At 42.2% G+C, this 24,201-nt stretch overlaps 1 protein-coding gene across 2 annotated transcripts in view; it reads right to left on the bottom strand.

Annotated features, from left to right (window-relative positions):
* The window catches only part of GPR173 (G protein-coupled receptor 173), a 29,483-nt gene extending 5,617 nt beyond the window's left edge, over positions 1–23,866 (bottom strand). For both annotated transcript variants that reach the window (XM_053580189.1, XM_053580190.1), the window contains exon 1: positions 23,184–23,866. The gene's annotated coding sequence lies outside the window, so the exon portion shown is untranslated. The remainder of the gene's footprint in view (positions 1–23,183) is intronic.
* Positions 23,867–24,201: the final 335 nt, after the last annotated feature.

The raw sequence follows: 24,201 nt of genomic DNA, 5'->3' as shown, positions 1-24,201 counted from the left end.
AAATCTACACACAGAAAAACAGCACAACAGACAGAGAAGGGACAGAAATGGGGATAGATAAAAAGGAGAGGGGTGAGTAAGAGGGATGATGCCAGGGAAGAAAGAGAGAAAGATAGAGAGAGAGAGAGAGAGAGAGAGAGAGAGAGAGAGAGAGGGTCGGGAGGAGCATGAGAGACAGAAGCTGGGGAGAAACAGAGATGGAGCAGAAACAAAGATAGAGATAGAGAGGCAGACACAGAGAGACACACTAAGACAGAGAAGGTGAATAACATGTAGCCCAGAGTCTCAGTGAAAAACTAAAAAAACAAACAAAGGAACAAATAGCAGCAAAGAAAATCCTGGTGTCATTAGGAAAGCTAGAGAAATTCTACAAGCAAGTGAGGCAAGGTTCTCCTCATTGGCAGGGAGTGGGGATGGAGTGTGTGGGGGGTAGCGCAGCGTCCCAGCTGCAGCTGAGGATGTGTGCGCACACATACAACACGCACAGCTGCTCGTGCCCTGTAGGGCACACACAGCCTACACACACACAGCCTACTGACATGGAGACCCACGTCCAGCAACCAGCTCGCATGTAGGGAACACACACGGAGGCGAAGGTACATCTTGTTGTCTGCCACAATCACACAGGTACATGGGGTACTCTACCTAAATACCAGCTCCGTCCTGGACAAAGGTGTTACTGCTCCCTAGGGGACATCTTTGAAATCTGTAGGAGTATTTTTGGTTGCTACAATAAGGAGTGTAGGGTGTCCTAACATTTATGGATCCAGGGAAAGGAGGCAGGCCATTCAGCCACGTACAGGGCCGTCTCACCCAGCTCACATAGGTCCCGCATCGCCTAGGACTTGGACATGTAACTAACCAAACCTAGAATCTGTCTTTATTACACAGATAAACACTTTTTTTTTTTTTTTAAGAAATAAAGTTTCACTTTGTTGTCTAGGCTGGAGTGCAGTGGCCCAGTCAGTTCACTGCAACCTCGAATTTCTGGGCACAAGCAATGCTCCTGACTTAGCCCCTGGAGTAGCTGGGACTAAAGGCGACACCACGCCTGGTTAATTTCATTTCATTCTTTCTTTCTTTATTTTTTTGGGAAGAGATAGGGTCTCGCTCTCTTGCCGAACTCTCAACTTCAAGCGATCTTCCTGCCTCGGCTTCCCTGAGGGCTAGGATTATAGGCTTGAGCCACCTACTGCCCACAGCCTTAAATACCACTTTTTCCCTTTTGGTTTTAACATACCACAAATTATCCAGGAGTACAGCTATCATGTAAGTCAAGAGGAGACTGTATTTGCAGTGTTTTCCTTGGGGTAGTTCAGTATTTCATAAAGTCTCACCCAGAGGTCTTTGCCTGTCATTTGGCTGCACTTTCTGCCTCTGACATTTCCCCCTCCCCTAAATCTATATTTAACTCATTGTAGACTGTCAGGAACCTCTAATTACTTCCTTGAATCTCTTGGGGAGTGTCATACTCAAGCATTTACATATAGAAATACAAATTATTTTCTTATAAATCACTTTCCTTTTATTTCTCATTTGTATAATACAATATGAAGATTGTTTAAAATACTATATGGATTTTCCTTTGAAATTACATGTGCAGAGATTATTATTTAAGAACTTCATTTCCAGATAGTAGAGGAGTGTTACAAAATATCTGTTACATAAAAGAAGATGTTAGGTATGAGAAGGCTGAGAATTGCTAATATACAAAGACACACTGAGACATACACTCACACACATACCCAATGGCCCACAAAACCATATTTATAAACTCTCCTAACAGGCACACACAGACAAACTCTCAAACATTGCCAGGTATATACAAGCAAAAGCACTCACATACACTTTCCACTCACACACAGACATGTACTGATTACATACCCACTGACCTTAAATAACTGATTATTTCAAACCCTCTCATATATTCAGACAAACTCTCACAACCCAGATATAGAGGAAGTGACATATTAATATCATCACATGTAAACATTGTTAAATACATTAACACTCAAATTCAAAGTCACTTATATATATGCCAGCATGCTCACACACACATGAACCCTTCCTCATGTACGTACACACATACAGAAGTATGTATATATTAACAGAATCCCCCTCAGATACCTACAGAGATATTTGCACTGAGAAAAAAATAGGCAAGTAAAAAACTGCTCACATACAGATACAATCTAACTCAAAGAGACCCATTCAAATCCTCTCACATAGATTAGATGCATTCACCAGCACAAATATTGTATCTGGCACATGTACACACACACCCATTCACACACACACTCTCACCCATGAACAGATGTATAATATCTCCAACTCACACACACACACTTTAGCAATATGCAAGTATAGCCAAACACAAAGATAAAAATTGCCCACATACACAGACACGCTCTTGCACACAACGACATGTATGCATGAGCAAACATATATACATATAAACTTGCTTACACACAGAGAAATATTTGCTGACATACAAATCCTGAAGCAGCTACTCCCAGAACAAAACCACTCATGTACACAGACCAGCTAACTTCTGCACCTATAGGCAGAAATATGAGTGGAGTTGCCCAGCTGGAGGGCTGTCAGCAGGAACTACAGCAAGAATGTCTCCATGGGGCCCTGTGCAAAAGGAGGTTGTAAATGCTTTTATTGCTTCTTTGTTTTTTTTTTTTTTTTGTTGTTGTTGGTTGGGCTTATAACTATATGTACAATGTTTGCTTTTTAAAAAATTTGAGGCTGGGTGCAGTGGCTCACGCCTATAATCCTAGCACTCTAGGAGGGTGGATTGCCTGGGCTCAGGAGTTCTAAGACCAGCTTGAGCAAAACGAGACTCTGTCTGTACTAAAAATAGAAAAATTAGCCGGGCATTGTGGCAGGTGCCTGTAGTCCCAGCTACCTGGGGGGCTGGGACACGAGGATTTCTTGAGCCCAAGAGTTTAAGGTTGCTATGAGCTATGATGCCACATCACTTTAGCCAGGGTGACAGAGTGAGACTCTGTCTCAAAAAATTTTTTTGATCTTGTTTTTATTTTTTCACAACTTTCCTTTCTACAAAAATAGGAGGGTTATATGATTGTTGTGACTGTGGACTATCATATAGTATTAAGTGTTCTTAAAGATAATATAATTGTTTTATTTTCCTTGATTGTTGCTTCTTTTAAAAAAAACTTTTTATTATAGATCATTTCAAATAAAAAAATAGAGGAAATGCTGTAATGAATCTCAGTGGACCCCTTGCCCTAATTCACCAATTATTAGCTCATAGCTAGTCTCGTTTTGCCTATAACCTTGCCCACTTCTCTCCCTTCCTAGTATTTAAAGCACATCTACTATACCATTTCAACCTTAAGTATTTCAGTACCTATTTCTAAAATGTCAGGACTCTTTAAAAGCATTAATAGTTATATCATTTTTATTACTTCTTGATTTATTTATTGATTTCATTGTTATTGTCATTTGATATTAAATATTAGCTAAATCTGGTTCTTGGTGGATTTCATATTTATTTATTATCTTTTGTTGTTAGGTAAAGATATTTGTCAATAAATTAATGAAGCCTGAACCAGCATAGTGGCTTGTACTTATAATTCCAGCTACTTGAGGGGCTGAGGCAGGAGGATTGCTTCAGCACAGGAATTCCAGACCAGCCTAAGCAACGCAGTGAGACTTCACCTCAAAAAAAAAAAAAAAAGAATTGGGTGGTGCCTGTGACTCAGTGAGTAGGGCGCTGGCCCCATATACTGAGAGTGGTGGTTCAAACCCGGCCCCAGCCAAACTGCAACAAAAAAAAAAAATAGCCAGGCATTGTGGCAGGTGCCTGTAGTCCCACCTACTCGGGAGGCTGAGGCAAGAGAATCACCTAAGCCCAAGAGCTGGAGGTTGCGGTGAGCTGTGATGCCACAGCACTCTACTGAGGGTGACAAAGTGAGACTCTGTCTCAAAAAAAAAAAAAAAGAAATATGACAATCATTTAATTGAGTTAATTTGTTTGTTTGTTTTTTATTGTTGGGGATTCATTGAAGGTATAAGAAACCAGGTTACACTGATTGCATTTGTTAGGTAGAGTCCCTCTTACAATCATGTCTTGCCCCCAAAAAGTGTGGCACACACCAAGGAGTTAATTTGTTAAAGGTAAGTCTAGATCTTTGTGACTTTGTTTTATAGTGTTACTTTCTTAAGAATGCAGAGAGGGAGGCGCCTGTGGCTTAAAGGAGTAGGGCGCAGGCCCCATATGCTGGAGGTGGTGGGTTCAAACCCAGCCCTGGCCAAAAACTGCAAAAAAAAAAAAAAGAATGCAGAGAAAAATCAGTTTTCAGATGTCACAAAGGACTGCTGACCCCTTTGATAGAATGATTTGGACTTTTAAAGACATCCAGAAGGCAAATTGAGAAACTGGGATCTTTTATGAGATAGGTTAGAACATTCTTAGATGAAGCTCAACAAGCTAGTGACAAGGTTGCATGATTAACAAGTAAAGCTAAGATGCCACCCTCGCGAATCTGAGTGCTGCAGCATCACAGCTCACAGCAACCTCAAACTCTTGGGCTTGAGCAATTCTCTCATCTCAGCCTCCTGAGTAGCTGGGACTACAGGCCTATATTTGGCTAGTTTCTTTTCTATTTTTAGTAGATAGGGTCTTGCTTTTGCTCAGAAGGGTCTCAAACTTCTGAGATCAAGCAATCCACCCGCCTTGGCCACCCAGAGTGCTAGGATTACAGACATGAGCCACAGTACTCCACCCTAAAGATTTTTAAACATAAAAACCAAAAAGCAGGAGGAGGAGAGCAAGATGGCAGCCGAGTAACAGCTTCCTTGCACCTGGGCACCGTGAGTCTGGGAAGATAGGACTCCAGGCATCTCTGGCTGGTGGGATCTGCCTATCATCACCCCTGTGAGGATAGAGAGAGTCAGCGAGAGACTTCTGGACCCCAAGAGGAGGACTAAAACAGCGGAAAACCGGCAAGTGGTCACGTGTGTTCAATGGGTCTAAACCCGCCCGCAACTGTAAGTTCAGTAGCAGTGAGACTGCAAACCAGAAAGGCCTTACCTGTGAACCGTTTTGGTGTCTTTGGACTTGGCACTCAGTTGAGCTGCCTTGGGGAGAGCCTGAGCGGGAATGCAGAGAACTTTGGCCGTTGTCTAGGGCCCCAGTCTGAGCCGCTGAGCCAGACGGAGCTAATAGTGTTTGGCTGTGGGTCACAGGGAGCCATTGTGAGCGATCTGCCCCGGCAAGCTCCGCCCTCAGGGTCGCAGAGCTAGAATCGGGTGGGAGCTGGTAACCCAGCACCGAGTAGCCTAAGGGTGGGGTCTGAGCCGCCTTGTAGACCTAACCCTCAGGGGCAGTGTGAGACCGGTTTTGGCACACTGGGTAAGTGGATAGCCACTTCAGCAGTGATTCCAGAGACAAGCACTTTCCTGGGAAGGCTTCTCCTCAGCAACTTTACAAGTTCAAAGTGCCTTTTAAGTGGGCTGAAGAGAGATTTAGGGTGTCTACCTGCTGGGGTTTGAGAAATCAGCAGCCTCCAGTCATATCAGAACTGTGATTAACATCTCATACCCCAGAAGACCAAGTGTTGCCCAGACAATATTCAACAACATATACATACTGCTTTGTTTTTGGTTGTGTTTTGCTTTTTTCTCTTTTTTTTTTTTTTTTTGGTTGGGTTGTTTTTTTGTTTATTTTGATATTATTGATGTTGTTTTGTTTTTTTAATTTCAACCTTTTCCGTACAGATCTTTTTTCTTTCTCAATTTTTCTAGTTTAATTATAATTTCCCATTGCTGCCTTTTTTAATAAATAGAACTTCATTTTTGCCACCATTTCTACGGCTATTATTTGGTTTTTCACCCAATTTTATCCCATAAAGTTTTCTGTTTGCTTGTTTTGGTTTGATTTACAGCATTTTTGTCTTTCCTCTATACTTGGTGGAGGTGGGGTACTGTGTCTGAACAGGTTAGCAAAGAGCTGCTGACCTCAAGGGAACCACCCAACTGGGCACCCCCAGAAGGTGTTTTTTTTTTTAAGGTTGTGCCAAAGTACCTTACTGTACACATATATTGCTCTGTCTCCCTGTTTCTGTGCCTCTCTTCTTTTTGTCAATATTCCTCTTACCCTGTAAAGCTAATGAATGATGCCCCATGATCATATCAGTGTACACAGCTATGATTTAATAATAAAAAATATATATATTCCTTTTACCCATCCCCTCTCCTTTCTCTATTTTTTTTTCTTTTCACTAAGTCCTCCTTTCCTTCATCCCTTTCTTGCTCTTCAACCTTCTCACCCTTCTGGTCCTGTACCAAAAGGACTCATCGAACCCATAGTCCACAGGCACGAGAACTTAAAGAGCAAGAGGACGTGAAAGGAAAATTAGGGCAAGGAAACAGATAAAAGAAATCACTCATGAGGAAGAATCAGCAGAAAACTCCGGGCAACATGAAGAACCAGTCCAGAACAACCCCGCCAAGGGACCATGAGGTAGCTACTGCAGAGGACGCCAACTGTAAAGAAATGTTAGGAATGACAGAAAGGGAATTTAGAATACACATGATGAAAAAAATGAAAGAAATGATGGAAACAATGAAGGAAACTGCTAATAAAGTGCAAAATAACCAAAAGGAAATCCAAAAAGAATCAAATAAGAGATGAACGATATGAAGAATATAAAAAGGATATAGCAGAGCTGAAGGAACTAAAATAGTCAATTAGGGAACTTAAAGATGCAATGGAAAGTATCAGCAACAGGTTAGACCATGCAGAAGAAAGAATTTCAGAGGTAGAAGACAAAGTTCTTGAGATAACTCAGACAGTAAAAGAGGCAGAAAAGAAGAGAGAGAAAGCAGAATGTTCACTGTCAGAATTATGGGACTTTATGAAGCGTTCCAACATACGAGTTATAGAAATCCCAGAAGGGGAAGAAGAATGCCCCAGAGGAATGGAAGCCATATTAGAGAATATTATAAAAGAAAATTTCCCAAATATCACCAAAGATTCTGACACACTGCTTTCAGAGGGATATCGGACCCCAGGTCGCCTCAACTCTAACCGAGCTTCTCCAAGACACATTGTGATGAACCTGTCCAAAGTCAAGACAAAAGAAAAGATTCTGCAAGCTGCCAGGAGTAAGCGCCAGTTGACCTACAGGGGCAAATCCATCAGAGTGACCGCAGACTTCTCTAATGAAACTTTCAAAGCAAGAAGACAATGGTCATCTACCTTTAATCTCCTTAAACAGAACAATTTCCAGCCCAGAATTCTGTACCCTGCTAAGCTAAGCTTAAAAATTGACGGAGCAATCAAATCATTTACGGATATACAAACATTGAGGAAATTCGCCACAACAAGACCAGCTCTACAGGAAATACTTCAACCTGTTCTGCACACTGACCACCACAATGGATCAGCAGCAAAGTAAGAACTCAGAAATTAAAGGACAGAATCTAAACTCCACAATAATGCAAAAGATAAAACTTATTTTGTGAGAGTCCATTCTGACAAAATAAGACGAATAGAATACTACCACACTTATCAATTATCTCAATAAATGTTAATGGCTTGAATTCCCCACTGAAGAGACATAGATTGGCTGACTGGATTAAAAAACACAAGCCATCCATTTGCTGTCTGCAAGAAACACACCTGGCTTCAAAAGACAAATTAAAGCTCCAAGTCAAGGGTTGGAAGACAATTTTTCAGGCAAATGGCATTGAGAAGAAAAGAGGAGTTGCGATCTTATTTTCAGATTCATGTGGATTTAAAGCAACTAAAGTCAAAAAAGACATAGATGGTCAATTAATATTGGTCAAGGGAAAAATACAACAAGAAGATGTTTCAATTCTAAATATTTATGCACCCAATTTAAATGCTCCCAGATTCTTGAAACAGACCTTACACAGTCTGAGCAATATGATATCTGATAACACCATAATAACAGGGGACTTTAACACTCCTCTTACAGAGCTGGACAGATCCTCTAAACAGAAATTAAACAAAGATATAAGAGATTTAAATGAGACCCTAGAACAATTGTGCTTGATAGACACATATAGAACACTCCATCCCAAAGATAAAGAATATACATTCTTCTCATCACCCCATGGAACATTCTCCAAAATTGATCATATCCTGGGACACAAAACAAATATCAACAGAATCAAAAGAATTGAAATTTTACCTTGTATCTTCTCAGACCATAAGGCACTAAAGGTGGAACTCAACTCTAACAAAAACGCTCGACCCCACACAAAGGCATGGAAATTAAACAATCTTCTGTTGAATAACAGATGGGTGAAGGAAGAAATAAACAGGAAATCATTAACTTCCTTGAGCATAACAACAATGAAGATACAAGCTACCAAAACCTGTGGGATACTGCAAAAGCAGTTTTGAGAGGAAAATTCATTGCTTTAGATGCCTACATTTAAAACACAGAAAAAGAGCGCATCAACAATCTCACAAGCCATTTTATGGATTTGGAAAAAGAAGAACAATCTAAGCCTAAACTCAGTAGAAGAAAAGAAATATTCAAAATCAAATCAGAGATCAATGAAATTGAAAACAAAACAATCATTCAGAAAATTAATGAAACAAGGAGTTGGTTTTTTGAAAAACTAAATAAAATAGATAAACCATTGGCCACACTAACGAGCAATAGAAAAGTAAAATCTCTAGTAACCTCAATCAGAAATGATAAAGGGGGAAATAACAACTGATCCCACAGAAATACAAGAGATCATCTCTGAATACAACCAGAAACTCTATGCCCAGAAATTTGACAAGGTGAAGGAAATGGATCAATATTTGGAATTACACCCTCTCCCTAGACTCAGCCAGGAAGAAATAGAGCTCCTGAACAGACCAATTTCAAGCACTGAGATCAAAGAAACAATAAAAAAGCTTCCAACCAAAAAATGCCATGGTCCAGATGGCTTCACACCAGAATTCTATCAAACCTTCAAGGAAGAGCTTATTCCTCTACTGCAGAAATTATTCCAAAAAATTGAGGAAGAAGGAATCCTCCCCAACACATTCTATGAAGCAAACATCACCCTGATACCAAGACCAGGAAAAGACCCAAACAAAAAGGAGAATTTCAGACCAATCTCACTCATGAATATAGATGCAAAAATTCTCAACAAAATCCTAGCCAATAGATTACAGCTTATTATCAAAAAAGTCATTCATCATGATCAAGTAGGCTTCATCCCAGGGATGCAAGGCTGGTTTAACACACGCAAGTCCATAAACGTTATCCACCATATTAACAGAGGCAAAAAGAAAGACCACATGATCCTCTCAATAGATGCAGAGAAAGCATTTGATAAACTCCAGCATCCTTTTCTAATTAGAACACTGAAGAGTATAGGCATAGGTGGCACATTTCTAAAACTGATTGAAGCTATCTATGATAAACCCACAGCTAGTATTTTACTGAATGGAGTAAAACTGAAAGCTTTTCCTCTTAGAACTGGAACCAGACAAGGTTGTCCTCTGTCACCTTTACTATTCAACATAGTGCTGGAAGTTCTAGCCAATACAATTAGGCAAGACAAGGAAATAAAGGGAATCCAAATGGGAGCAGAGGAGGTCAAACTCTCCCTCTTTGCTGACGACATGATCTTATACTTAGAGAACCCCAAAGACTCAACCACAAGACTCCTACAAGTCATCAAAAAATACAGTAATGTTTCAGGATATAAAATCAATGTCCACAAGTCAGTAGCCTTTGTATACACCAATAACAGTCAAGATGAGAAGCTAATTAAGGACACAACTCCCTTCACCATAGTTTCAAAGAAAATGAAATACCTAGGAATATACCTAACGAAGGAGGTGAAGGACCTCTACAAAGAAAACTATGAAATGCTCAGAAAGGAAATAGCGGAGGATATTAACAAATGGAAGAACATACCATTCTCATGGATAGGAAGAATCAACATTGTTAAAATGTCTATACTTCCCAAAGCAATCTACTTATTCAACGTCATTCCTATCAAAATACCAACATCGTACTTTCAAGATTTGGAGAAAATGATTCTGCGTTTTGTATGGAACCAGAAAAAACCCCGTATAGCTAAGGCAGTTCTTAGTAATAAAAGCAAAGCTGGGGGCATCAGCATACCAGATTTTAGTCCGTACTACAAAGCCATAGTGGTCAAGACAGCATGGTACTGGCACAAAAACAGAGACATAGACACTTGGAATCGAATTGAACACCAAGAAATGAAACTAACATCTTACAATCACCTAATCTTCGATAAACCAAACAAGAACATACCTTAGGGGAAAGACTCCCTATTCAATAAATGGTGTTGGGAGAACTGGATGTCTACATGTAAAAGACTGAAACTGGACCCACACCTTTCCCCACTCACAAAAATTGATTCAAAATGGATAAAGGACTTAAATTTAAGGCATGAAACAATAAAAACCCTCAAAGAAAGCATAGGAAAAGCACTAGAAGATATTGGCCTGGGGAAAGACTTCATGAAGAAGACTGCCATGGCAATTGCAACAGCAACAAAAATAAACAAATTGGACTTCATTAAACTGAAAAGCTTCTGTACAGCTAAGGAGACAATAACAAAAGCAAAGAGACTACCTACACAATGGGAAAGGATATTTGCATATTTTCAATCAGACAAAAGCTTGATAACTAGGATCTATAGAGAACTCAAATTAATCCACATGAAAAAAGCCAACAATCCCATATATCAATGGGCAAGAGACATGAATAGAACCTTCTCTAAAGATGACAGACGAATGGCTAACAAACACATGAAAAAATGTTCATCATCTCTATATATTACAGAAATGCAAATCAAAACCACCCTGAGATATCATCTAACCCCAGTGAGAATGGCCCACATCACAAAATCTCAAAACTGCAGATGCTGGCGTGGATGTGGAGAGAAGGGAACACTTTTACACTGCTGGTGGGGCTGCAAACTAGTACTGCAAACTCCTTTCTGGAAGGAAGTATGGAGAAACCTCAAAGCACTCAAGCTAGACCTCCCATTTGATCCTGCAATCCCATTACTGGGCATCTACCCAGAAGGAAAAAAATCCTTTTATCATAAGGACACTTGTACTAGACTGTTTATTGCAGCTCAATTTACAATCGCCAAAATGTGGAAACAGCCTAAATGCCCACCAACCCAGGAATGGATTAACAAGCTGTGGTATATGTATACCATGGAATACTGTTCAGCCATTAAAAAAAATGGAGACTTTACATCCTTCGTATTAACCTGGATGGAAGTGGAAGACATTATTCTTAGTAAAGCATCACAAGAATGGAGAAGCATGAATCCTATGTACTCAATTTTGATATGAGGACAATTAATGACAATTAAGGTTATGGGGGGGAGGAAAAGCAGAAAGAGGGACGGAGGGAGGGGGGTTGGGCTTTGGTGTGTGTCACACTTTATGGGAGCAAGACATGATTGCAAGAGGGACTTTGCCTAACAGTTGCAATCAATGTAACCTGGCTTATTGTACCCTGAATGATTCCCCAACAATAAAAAAAAAAAAAGATGCCACCCTAGCGAATAGAATCTCACATATTAGCAGTCTGCAGGCAAATCGTTTGCAATTTGCAATGACATAAAGGGACTAGGAAAGGGGCCAATTTCAGTTATTGCTATTAGGAGACACAGTGATGAACAGTCACAGAACACTGAGATGACAATAACTTAGAAGACTGTCGAATCAGAAAGGTTGTCATTTTATATTTATGCATCTATTAATGTTGACTAACTGTGCCAAGTTTATAGTACTTGTTAGAGACTCAAAGAGAAATGCAAGAAGCACCAAAATAAACTAAGGTGTGCAGTTAGAATGGGGACCGAAGACACCATTCTTGGGTGAGGGGAAAAAAAAAACAGGAAAGGCGGAAAAGCATAGAAATAAGCTGAGCAAGGTGGAACAAAAACAGTTTAGCTAGTTTACTTTTGTTTTTTGAGACAGAGTCTCACTATGTCACCCTCAGTAGAGTACCATGGTGTCATAGCTCACAGCAACCTCCAACTCTTGGGCTTAAGCGATTCTCTTCCCTCAGCCTCCCAAGTAGCTGGGAATTCAGGCACCCACTACAATGCCCAGCTATTTTTTTGTTGGCTGTCATCATTGTTGTTTAGCTGGCCTGGGCTGGGTTCGAACCCACCCTTCTCTGTGCATGTGGGTGGCGCCGTAACCACTGTGCTATGGGCGCCAAGCCATAGCTAGTTTACTTTTAAACCAGCTGCTACATTCCTTATCTGAGCAGTTCTAGAAGCGTGGCCTGTAAGGGATACAGCTTGCAAACACTCTGCTGGGTCTGTAAACACTCTGAAGAAAGAATGATTGTAGAGGGAGCTGCGTGCAAGGCCTAGGAATGAACATTAACTAGATCTTCCTCTGCCCAGTCAACAGTCAAAGCAAATACTCATTGTGGAGATTTGTATTATGGTCATAGCAGAGATCAAGGTAACAACTCCAGCGCTGAAATACGGGCAGGAGGGCAGAGGGCTTATACCTCCTTATCACAGAGGAAGATGCCTCTGGATGGAGATCACAGGAAAGTTCTTCTGTTCCACCAATTCTTCAGAGAAGACTGAACTGTGGCGTCTACTCCACAGTGAACTAGTGGGGATTAATCTCCCCCCAGGAATCTGTGTGTGTGACCACAGAGAGGAGGCTGCCCCCACACAAGGCGCAGGTTTCAGATTTCTCAAGGCTGCTCGGACTCTTAAAGTTAATGAGTACAGATAGAATAAGAACTGACATGCTTACTCAGAGAGACTGCTGACATTTTTGTTCCCTTCCTCCAGACTAAATGAGCAAATAGCCTCCAATAAAAGCTGAGTGGAACAAACAGAGCCATTCGTTAGAACCCCATAAATTAGAGATAGCCCCCTGTGTTTCTCACCTTTGAAAATTCTATTCTGCCTGTCCTGTCTCTTTATCACTCACTACTTTTAACTTTATTTTTCTTCATTCGAGCACCACCAGCTCCAAAGACCTTAAAGGACCATGCCTCCCAGGGCGGGATCCTGGCAAAGGTGGAAATATTCAAAGTGATATGGGAATATTTTGAAACATTGTAGAAACTATGCATAAATCTGCAGACTGATGCTGCCCTTGTGAGGTCAGGAAGTTTTGTTCCGAAAATTCCAAGATTCATTTACCAAGAAACCTTTACCTGTAAAAGTCTGCCTATAGGTCTGATTTCCACAGTAAATGATGCTAGATGAATTTAATTAAATCTAAGACATTCCCTACTCACCGTTTAGCTTTCTGTGAAAAAATGGGATCAGTACACCTTTCTCTGCTGTTTTAAACTGAAATGTGTAGAGATTTTATTAAAAATTAATGTACTAAAGGTTTGGTGCCCATAGCACAGTGGTTATGGTGCCATCCACATACACCAAAGTTGGCAGGTTTTAACCCAGCCTGGGCCAGCTAACCAATAATGACAACTACAACAAAAAATAGCTAGGTGTTGTGGCGGGTGCCTGTAGTCCCAGCTACTTGGGAGTCTGAGGCAAGAGAATCGCTTGAGCCCAGGAGTTGGAGGTTGCTGTGAGCTATGTATGACGTCACAGCACTCTACTGAGGGTGACATAGTGAGACTTTGTCTCAAAAAGAAAAAATTAATGTAATAAAAAAATCCAGCATTTTGTTTGTTTGTTTGTTTTTGAGACAGAGTTTCACTCTGTTGCCTGGGCTAGAGTGCCATGGCATCAGCCTAGCTCATAGCAACCTCAAACTCCTGGGCATGAGCAATCCTCTTGCCTCAGCCTCCGGAGTAGCTGGTAGTACAGGTGCCTGACACAACACCTAGCTAATTTTTCTATTTTTTATTAGAGATGGGGTCTTGCTCTTGCTCAGGCTGGTCTCAAACTCCTAAGCTCAAGGGATCTGCTAACCTCGGCCGCCCAGAGTGCTAAGATCATAAGTGTGAGCCACCACACCAGACCCATTTCAGCTTTTCTTTGCAAATGATTCTTACTTTGCAGATCTGATGCTGGCTAGTTTCAACAAATGGCTTTTTGAGGACATGAATAAGATTACATCAAAAATTTAAATAACACTCAAAAATATGTTGGCGTATAATGCCAGGTTTATGGATTTGAAGCAAAACTTTAAGGCAGGATAAGGGAGGTCAAATATGGTTCCCTGGCTGATGTTTACTCGGTATTACAATTTGAATACTAAAGAAGATTTATTAGGATGAGCAGAGCAATGTTTATGTCCACTTAGAGAGAAAGCTTCATTACTCTAAGATACTTAAAATGAAAATTTTTTGTTGCACTGAAAATTCATGAGCATTTGTTACATTTCAACATCACATTGATTCAAAGAAAAAAGAGGTGTTAGATTAAAAGAAGAATCATCCCTTTGAAGTACAAAATTCAAACACTGTGAACTTTACAAATTCTAATTATTGGTGAGAAAGAGTTTTAGTTAGTACAAAATATATATACTCTTTGCCCATTTGCTGCCACCTGTTTATGTAAGCAGTTTCCTGTTGATGATGTCTACTAAGAGATAGAGGAGATTATGTAGCTATTTCAAGCATAAAACCTGGCCATGGCAATAACTAGTGAGTTATAAAAGGGAGGTACAAAGAAGCAGCTGTTCTATTTCATAAGAAAAGTTGGTATGGTATGAAAGCACCTGCCACATTCAATACTAAAAACTACCTGATGCTTCAGAGAAACCAACAATCTCCATGGAATGGATCTTACCTTCAACAACATGCCTTCCAAGATCTAGAAGAGGCAGTCTACAACAGAAGTTTATATTGGTGTTAAAACTACCAATTGTTATTTGCTTCATTTACTTTATTTGAATTTTCACCAAGAAACACAATAATTTGATGTAGAACATGTATGCTGAGCACTAACGAAGTTACCAAATCAAGATTAAAATGACCATAAATGAATCAAATGGCCATAAAATAAATCATGACCAAAGGCTCAGAAGTAAGTATAAACGTTGATCACTGCAAATTGAAGTCATTGAATTAAAAAGTTATGTTCTGCTTAGAATGTGTCCCCCAAAGTTTGTATGTTGGAAATTTATACCCAATGCAGCAGTGTTGAGAGGTGGGACCTTTATGAGGTGCCCTCATACATGCCCTTATCACAGGAATGGGTGAGTTATCTTGGGAGTGAGTTCCCAGTAAAAGGATGAGTTCAGTCCCTTCCCCCCAACTCCCTCTCTCTCTCTCTCTGTTCCTCTGTCCCTCTCTCTCTCCCTCTTCCATCATGGGATGACACAGCAAGAAGGCCCTTGCCCTCAACCTTGGACTCCAAAACTGTGAAGAAGTAAATCTCTGTTCTATACAGATTACCCAGTCTCAAGTATTCTGCTACAGCAACACAAAACAGACTAAGACATGTTCCTAGATGTGAGATCAAGTCATGAAAAAATTCCAAAATATTTCATTTGAAAATTGTATACAAATTCAATATTTAATATCTCCCCTAAATCTTTGCTTTTTTTGTTTTTTTTCCCACAATTGTATACTATGAAGAATATGTAAGAAATTTCTTTTCATTAGACCCCAGTACCCCTAAATCCTCTTCAGTTTACCCCAGAGTGCTACACAATATTTCACTTCCTCTGTGTGCCATGTTGTGAATACTCTAATACACTCACATCTAGTCATGTTGGATAGAAACACTAGAACACACAGGTAGATATGTGCACATGGGAACATATGTACATGGAGATTAAAATATGCACTCACATTCAGATTTATACCAATTGACAAGCACAATTAAGTGCTCATACACATATATACTCACACATACACACACACACACCCATCCTCAGCTACACAAAAACAGATAGATGTGTGTGGGTACCCATTCACTAGCAGATCCTTAAAGATACATGAACACACCCACACACACAAGATATAACTGTCTTTCCAGAGAAATATAGACTTAGGCAGAGACACAGTTATCATTCACATGGGCACTTGGAGATATACATACATGCAAACATATGTAAAAACCAAATTTCATAAAACTACACACTTACAGACACAGTCTTATATGCATAGACATAAGAATTGAGATTCATACACAGGTCAACTCCTCCTCACATCCTACAGATCCATGCCCTCCCCACCAGTCTTACACTAAGAGATTAAAATTTGCTATCTTGTACAAAGCCATTCTCAAAAATCAGCCCTGGCACACACACATATACACATAGTACATACATGCTCACATATATAGGCACTTTCAGGCTTATTGCTAAACACTCAAAGAGGTAAACAGGCATGTAGAGCAACACAGACTCATAGCCATCAAGTCTTATAAATAGAGAGACACCCTCAGATTCACATACCCATTCACACTTACACATACACTCACACAACACAGAAATACACACCCTTTACCTACATCCATATCCAGCTGCATCATCACACGTAAACCTACATACCAACCTTCTGACATTTACAGACACTCATGACAGAGACTCACACATACACATTTATTAATGCTTACTGACCACTGCAAATGTGTTTACATGGAAAGATAAAAAACACATTGTCATGCACACACACATATACAGACAGAGAGAAGCATGCTCATATATGCAGATGTACCAGCAACACAGGTGACACTCATACTCACACAGTCACTACACTGCCAGATATAGGTGTGCATATACAGTATCAAGAGACATCCAAGATGACACACACACCTCCCAAAGGCACTACACTTACACATACCCCACACAGATACTCACAGTCAAAAATTTCCAACCCAAATGCATCCACACAGAAACACATCATTCATGTACCCACCTCCACATAATCCAGAGAACCCACACTTACACAAATACTATCCAGATGTATACTTCCACTTTCTTGTGCTCTGTCCCTCTTTCTCTCTCAGATAAATATACGTGTGCACAAGAGCACACGTGCATACACCCCCCTCACACAGCCCCACTCAGATACATCCAGTCTCTCAAACATACATCACCGCCCAGATTTATCTGAGGCTGTATATAGACTGTTGAGATCCACTCAAAGCCACACACACCATCTAGGTACAACCAAATTCACACAAACATCCCACTTGGACATATCCAACTCTCAAACATGGTATCCAGGTGCACCTCTCCACATGTGTCACTCCCCACGTACACCCATGTCTTCGTTCCCTCCACACCACCCAGATGGTCCCTCCACACCACCCACACTCCATACATGCACTTCCCACACATATGTGCTCCCAAACTCTCCCTCTCATACACCCCATCCAGTTATACACACACTCACATACACACCCAAGTACATATACACCCATATTCTCCACCCAGATACACAATGAAAGTTCTCACTACACACCACCATCAGGATATACCTTACTACACATTCTGTCACCCAAATATGCCTGTGCTCTCACCTGCCCTCCATTAGGATAAACCCACATTTAAACCCACTCCACCCTAATACATCTACACATTTTCTCACACACAGCAAAACTGTATCTACATACTTTCTTTTTCACACACCGTCTGGATACACCCACACCTCACACACACACCTATTAATTATCCTAAGACACATGCACCCCCCCAACCCAGTTAAACCCCAACTGTCACACTCTGTCCACCTACAACCCAGTTAAACCCAAACTCTCACACTCTGTCCACCTACACATTTCCTCTCTCTGAAGACATCTATGTTTACACCCCTACCACACTCAGAAACACCCCCACTCTCTCTTGCACACACACATACATACAATCCAGACCCTCTTCTCTCTCTTAATCACTATTGGCCTATCCACACTCCACACACAAAATGCAGATACACCTATACTCTCACATGCAATACCCATACACAGCTCACCCAGATATATCCCTGCATACCATCTATAGACATGCCCAATTATATACACACTCACATACTCCCTCACTCTCACCCAGATGTGCACAATTTTTCTCTCTTACACACACCATCATGATACACTCTATCACACACTTCCATTGCCTAGATACACTTGAGCTCTCACCCACTTAGACACCATCCAGACATATCTATACTTAAATCCCCTCATCCTCCCTCATATACGTACTCTACCCAGAAAACAACCACATTCTCTTACACACATGACACAGATACATCCACACTATCAAATAGATTTGCCACCCACATAGCCTCCACACTCTCTCTAACATCTAGATATACTAGATATACTCACACACCCTTCAAATATACATATCCTCACTCATATTTCCCAACTCTCACTCATACCATCCTCCATCCAAACATATACTCACATTCACCCCTCTCCTCCCAAATATACCCAAATGTCTCATATGCACACCCTATCCAGAAACACTGATGCCCTGTCTTACATATGATCCACATCTCTCTCTCACTAGATATAACATACCTCTCTCTGTCCCCCCACCCCAAGATACTTTGACTTATATATACACATTCACATTTAGGTTTCTGTCTAGATGGTATAATTTGGGTGTTCTCAGTGAAAACCATTTATCAACTTTAGAAACCATAGAATATCATTCTGCCCTAGCATTTAATGGTGGATAGATGAGAAGAGAGGCCTTTTGTTTCAAGGAATCTTTTTCTAAGCAGCTCACAGGTCCCTTTCCCACAGTAGGACACCAGCCATGATTGGTTCCTAATTCTTGGGTATGAATGATGATAGGAATTATCCTGAGACTCCCAAAAAAGCGCAGCAGAGAGGCCTCAGAAAGAAGATTATTGACTGCTAAGGTGTCACAGCTTGCCAATCTGTAGGGTATTTGCACAGTTATAGACATACTAGGTCCAGTAGGGCACTACTGACTCTCAGGCACGTAACTACATGCTGAGGTACACAAAGAATCATACAAACTTGTAAGTACCCTCTCTTATCACCCCTTCAGTAATAACATCTATCCACATAAGCCCAAGGCCAAGTATCTCTTTCTCTTACACCCACCATCAGATAGGCATATGCACAAATACTTACACTCATCTCTATACACAGGCACACTTGCCCTGTACTTGGTCACACATGTGTACATCCACTTACTCTTAAATACAGGCATACATACATGAAATATATTCATATGACATAATGCCCATGAATGACACACATCCACTTATACACACAGGGATACAACAGGCACACTTTTATGTGTACATGGCCACAGACAGGCAGACTCTGTATTATACCTAAAAAGACAATGAACAAATATGGACACAGAAAGGCAAGATCCCAAATGTATACATGCATCCCCAGACAGAACAAAATAAGTATATTTATACACAATCACACATTTGTGTAAGCATACTCACACACATAAACACCCTGATATGCATGTGCTTATGCATAAGATGATATATAGATATGCAGATATTCTAACATACAGACTTATATGCACAACTGGGCGTGTAGCATATTAATGGACATAGACTTGTCCATTAATTCATTCCCATATGCACACAATCAGACATGGAAACAGAAATGTACTCACAAAATACACTCACACTATCACAGATATTTATACCATGTACAGTCTCACACATTCATATGAGAAGCTATGCAAACCAAAAAAGAATCATTTGCACTTACTTTCCCATAGAGGGACTTGGACACAAAGGTGAATGCACATGTAGAAATGCATGCACATATAGAAATATGTCACATACTCACACATAAAAGTACATCTACACATGAATTGATCCATACTCATCACAGACATATACATGCAAAGACATCTTCATATATATACACATACACTCAAACACACTTAGAGGTTGAGAGTGGCATGCACATACATTTACTTACATCGATCTACAACATATGTTTCAGAAAAAAGATGGATAAGCACAAACACATGCCAATAATTAAAACTGTATAAACTGGTACATTCACACACCTGTACATTCAGATAGGCATATATACACAATTAAATATGCATGAACACACATGTATGTATATATGAAAGACATATTTAGTGGAACACACATGGTCAAATGTGTACACATACTAGCATATACAACCTACATATATACTCAGATTCACTCACAAGCATATTCAAACAACCATTTGCACTCACACTCAAAAATTCAAACAAAACCCACAATGAGACGTGCACCCAAGTATTATGAAATGTAGTTATCCCTGCATGCTACGGTCACACATGCACTTACGCATAACAGTGCATGCATAAACACAATTAGACTTATATACAAATGCATTAATTTACTATGCACACACTTGTGTGTGCATACAAGCATACATCCCCCACAGCCATACTCATATACATAATCAAATGTGCACACATAATTAAATGTGCACACCTACAAAATAAATTTTTATTCATACATTCATCCTTACTCACACAATTAGTTCTCCTTATATAAGGAGAATTCATATGTCCTTATGTTAGTGTGCCCACCCACACCAACATTTCCCTAATTGGATGTGGACATATAGGTTTATCTATACACAGTATATACTCAAACATACACATACAGACATATATACATACAAATCAAAAATGCTGGGGAGTCCACATAAACATTCACACAAATTCATAGGCCTGCTCACACAAATATAGGACATATATACCCATACAAAATCATGTTCACACACACATACACCCATACACACATGGACATGCACAAATATATGTCTTTATACTCACAAACATACCATTTAGATGCACCCACATTCATATACATATGTGGCATATACCAATATACACAATCAGATACAACTAGGTATTCGCCTACTTGGATGTGCATACCTAGGCATTCTGAAACCCGCACACTCATACACATACAACTAGACATGTACACTTAAAGACAAATTGATACACAAACATACAATCAGGCATTCAACAGGCCTGTTCATTCAGAGAAAACATCCACCTTCAGGCTTAGAATCAAACATGCACATTTTCTTACCCAGACAGACATGCAAAGTCCTAGCCACCTCCCTGTACATACAGAAGCCACCCATAAACTCACTCACATGCCATTACTTGACCTACTCACATGCAGACTCATACATATCCACAGTGTCCATCAACAGAAACACACATAGACTGCACACTCACACATTTTCAGTAGCACATATATACCCATGCTTGGGCCCAGATGCCTCTAGACCATAGGCTGGGTCCTCTCTCTTCCACACTAAATGCTTCTTCAGAAAAGTCTACTCTATGCTGCAAAGCCCCATCCCTTCTGCCCCTATGCCCCTACAGAGAGGTCTTCTGGACCTCAGGCTTTCCCCTCCTCCCCGCTTCCCCTGGCCACACATCTCTATGTTTAAAAACCAGCCAGCAGACTCCATTCTTCCCCTACCCCAGGGTCTAGGTGAGCAACCCCCTGGGACCCGTCCCCCACAGGTCTGGCTGCTGCATGGGCCACACCTCAGCTGCATCCGAAGCCCAGTGATCTCAGTAGCTTCAGCCTTGTCTCCAGGCCCTGCCAATCACTGACCACAGTCCAAACTCTTGCCAAGTATCCCCTCAACAGGGAGTTGCATACATTTACCAGGGCCTGGAATGCTGTAGGCTATAAGCTAGGCCTCTGCTTGGCTCATGGGGATTCAGGCCTCTGTGTGTATGCGTGTGTGTGTGTGTCTGCTTGTGTGCACAACCAAGGGCATGTGCAGAGAAAGAAGCCTGGAGTAGGGTGAGGATGGGTGGCTCTGCTCATACCCACTACTTCTCATATCCTGCAAGCAGGAAGTAACAACATAGAGCTGCCCCTGCCTCCCATTCACTCCCGGCCCCCACCATTTGCCCACCAAAAGAGGGACCAGTCCCTCCCACAAATAATCAATAACAGTATTAATCATGAGTAATCAACAATAATACTGACCATGAGCTTTGCTGATTGCTTCAATGCCACCTCAGTGTGCATCTTTTATTACATGCATCAACTCATTTAATCTCTACACACACCCATGAAGGAAGGGTTACCAGTCTGACAGATGGGAAAACTGAGGTCCAATAAGTGGCATGCTTCCATTAATGTAGCAGAGCTAGTAATTGGGAAAAGTGTCCCTGGGAAAATCCATGTTCTCTGTGTACCAGGTTTTCTTGCCCCTCCAGAAATAAGGATCTCTGGTCACTATGCATAAAGTCCTAAGATCTGGAAGTCACAGATATGGGCATCTGAAACAGATAGACAGCCCTGTGGTGGAGTCTGGGGCCCACACTGTGAGGATGACCATCTTGTACCTGGCTCCCGCAGGTTGGCCTTTGCCCCTGCAGAGCCATGAGGCAGCCTAGGGCCTGGAAGTGTGCCCCACCCCCACCTCACCTTCCTTTAGCCCTACAGCAGCTTCCTCCCCCTCATTGGGAAGCACAGCAATATCTTCAGTGGTTAGTGAGCAAAAGTCTGTGTTACCTGTGGGGAGAGATAGAGGGAGGGAGGGAGGGAGGGAGGGAGGGAGGGAGGAAGGAAGGAAGGAAGGAAGGAAGGAAGGAAGGAAGGAAGGAAGGAAGGAAGGAAGGAAGGAAGGAAGGAAGGAAGGAAGAAGGAATGGGAGGGTGGTCTGGGGTGGGAGCAGCTTCTGTGTTATGTCTACCCACTTGCTTGCTACCCAGGTGCCTGCGCCTGTTTGCCTACGAGCGCGCACACACGCGCGCGCGCGCGCACACACACACATACACACACACACACACACACACACCTTGCAAGCAGTCAAGGAAGGATCCTGGAGAAGAGTGGAGGAGGAGGGAAAGGGAGAGGAGGCAGCCGCAGGAAGCTGAACCTGCCCAGGGAACACGACAATGCTCCCAGACATCCCTTCCACAACTAGCACATGAGGCAATATTAACACATCCTCTTGCCCAAACACAATCATAATGATAAAAGCAGACCCTGTGTGGGGAAACAGGTGGTTTCCTTTCTCATGAGACATTTGGGACTGGGGAAGATAGGAAAAGATGAGGCGTCTCCAGGCTTGGGTACCCAACTAGCTCTTGTGATGGAAGAGAGGAGAGAGAGAGAGACAGAGAGAGAGAGAGAGAGAGAGAGAGAGAGACACTAACAGTGAGAGAGAGACCGAGCATGTCAGCGATGGAAATGTTGAAATATGTGTGGGGAGACAGAAGAGACGTCCCAGCGGGCCCCCCCCCCACCATCTCTGGTGGAGAGATGCAGACTGCTTACCTGGGCTCTCTCAGCAGGGATGTCTTGGAATCCAGGATGGGGGCTCAATCTGCCTCACCCAGGATAAATCACAACCCGGACCACATTGTGGGACTCTCAGTGATCTGGAGGCCAGTGTCACTCCCGCTTCTGTTGCCGTGGATACAGACCGGCTTGTCTAAATCACAGGCATCAGGAAAAGCAGGCACCGGAGGGGTGCACTGGGCAGGGCTGGGGGTGTTGGGAAACACCAGGTGGGCAGCACATAGCCTTGGGGCGCCCAGGTAGCTGGCAGCTGGAAATCCCAGCAGGTGTTTCCCCCAGTACATACTCCCACCCCCATCTTCATGCCACGGCCAGGCTGGGAGAAGGAACAGCACTGGCCCCTGCTACCTGTCTGCCCACCTGGCTGCCGGTCCCCCCACCCGGCTCCTTCCCCTGTTTGCCTGCTGGCCGCTGCCTTTTGTCCTCAGAAGACACGGTCCCCACGGGGCCTCTGCCAAGTCTCTAACAGATGCTCAGGGGCCGAGGCTCCTCCCTGGGAGCACACGGGCCATGGCCTGGGAGAGCCCCAGGTTGAGGGGGCTCTCATCCAGGCTCACCCTGCTTCCCAGGCCTGGATGGGGATGGGAAAGAGGTGCAGGTTCACAGCCAGAGGCAACAGTAGAGGTGGTGTTGGGGAGGGGATGGACGCCAGAAAGAGGGGGTGGGGTGGAGAGAGAGGCTGGCCTGATAGCTGTGTCCGGGGTTTTAGATCCGGGTTGAGGAGGGTGGCTCAGAGCATCTGAAGGGGGTCCTGATGCAAAACCAGGGCCCTACTGGCCTGCCGGAGGGACCCTTCCGACCTGGGAACCTCCCCAGCGCACACAAATCCTGGTCCGAAGATGCTGGAGACACCTAGTCTGGATAGGGCTTCAAGGGAGTGTCCAAGGCCCTAAGTTGGACCCTATCCCACCTGTCCGTCCCCCCTCTCCTGGATTCGCACAGTCCCTGCCTCAGGGGCGGGCGCGGGAGGAGGGAGGAAGAGAGGCTGAGCAGG

The sequence above is a fragment of the Nycticebus coucang genome, chromosome X (genome assembly GCF_027406575.1).
Source record: "Nycticebus coucang isolate mNycCou1 chromosome X, mNycCou1.pri, whole genome shotgun sequence".
NCBI classification, from domain to species: Eukaryota; Metazoa; Chordata; class Mammalia; order Primates; family Lorisidae; genus Nycticebus; species Nycticebus coucang.
The sequence above is the reverse complement of the archived record's forward strand: the minus strand, read 5'-3'. Positions and strand labels throughout refer to the sequence as shown.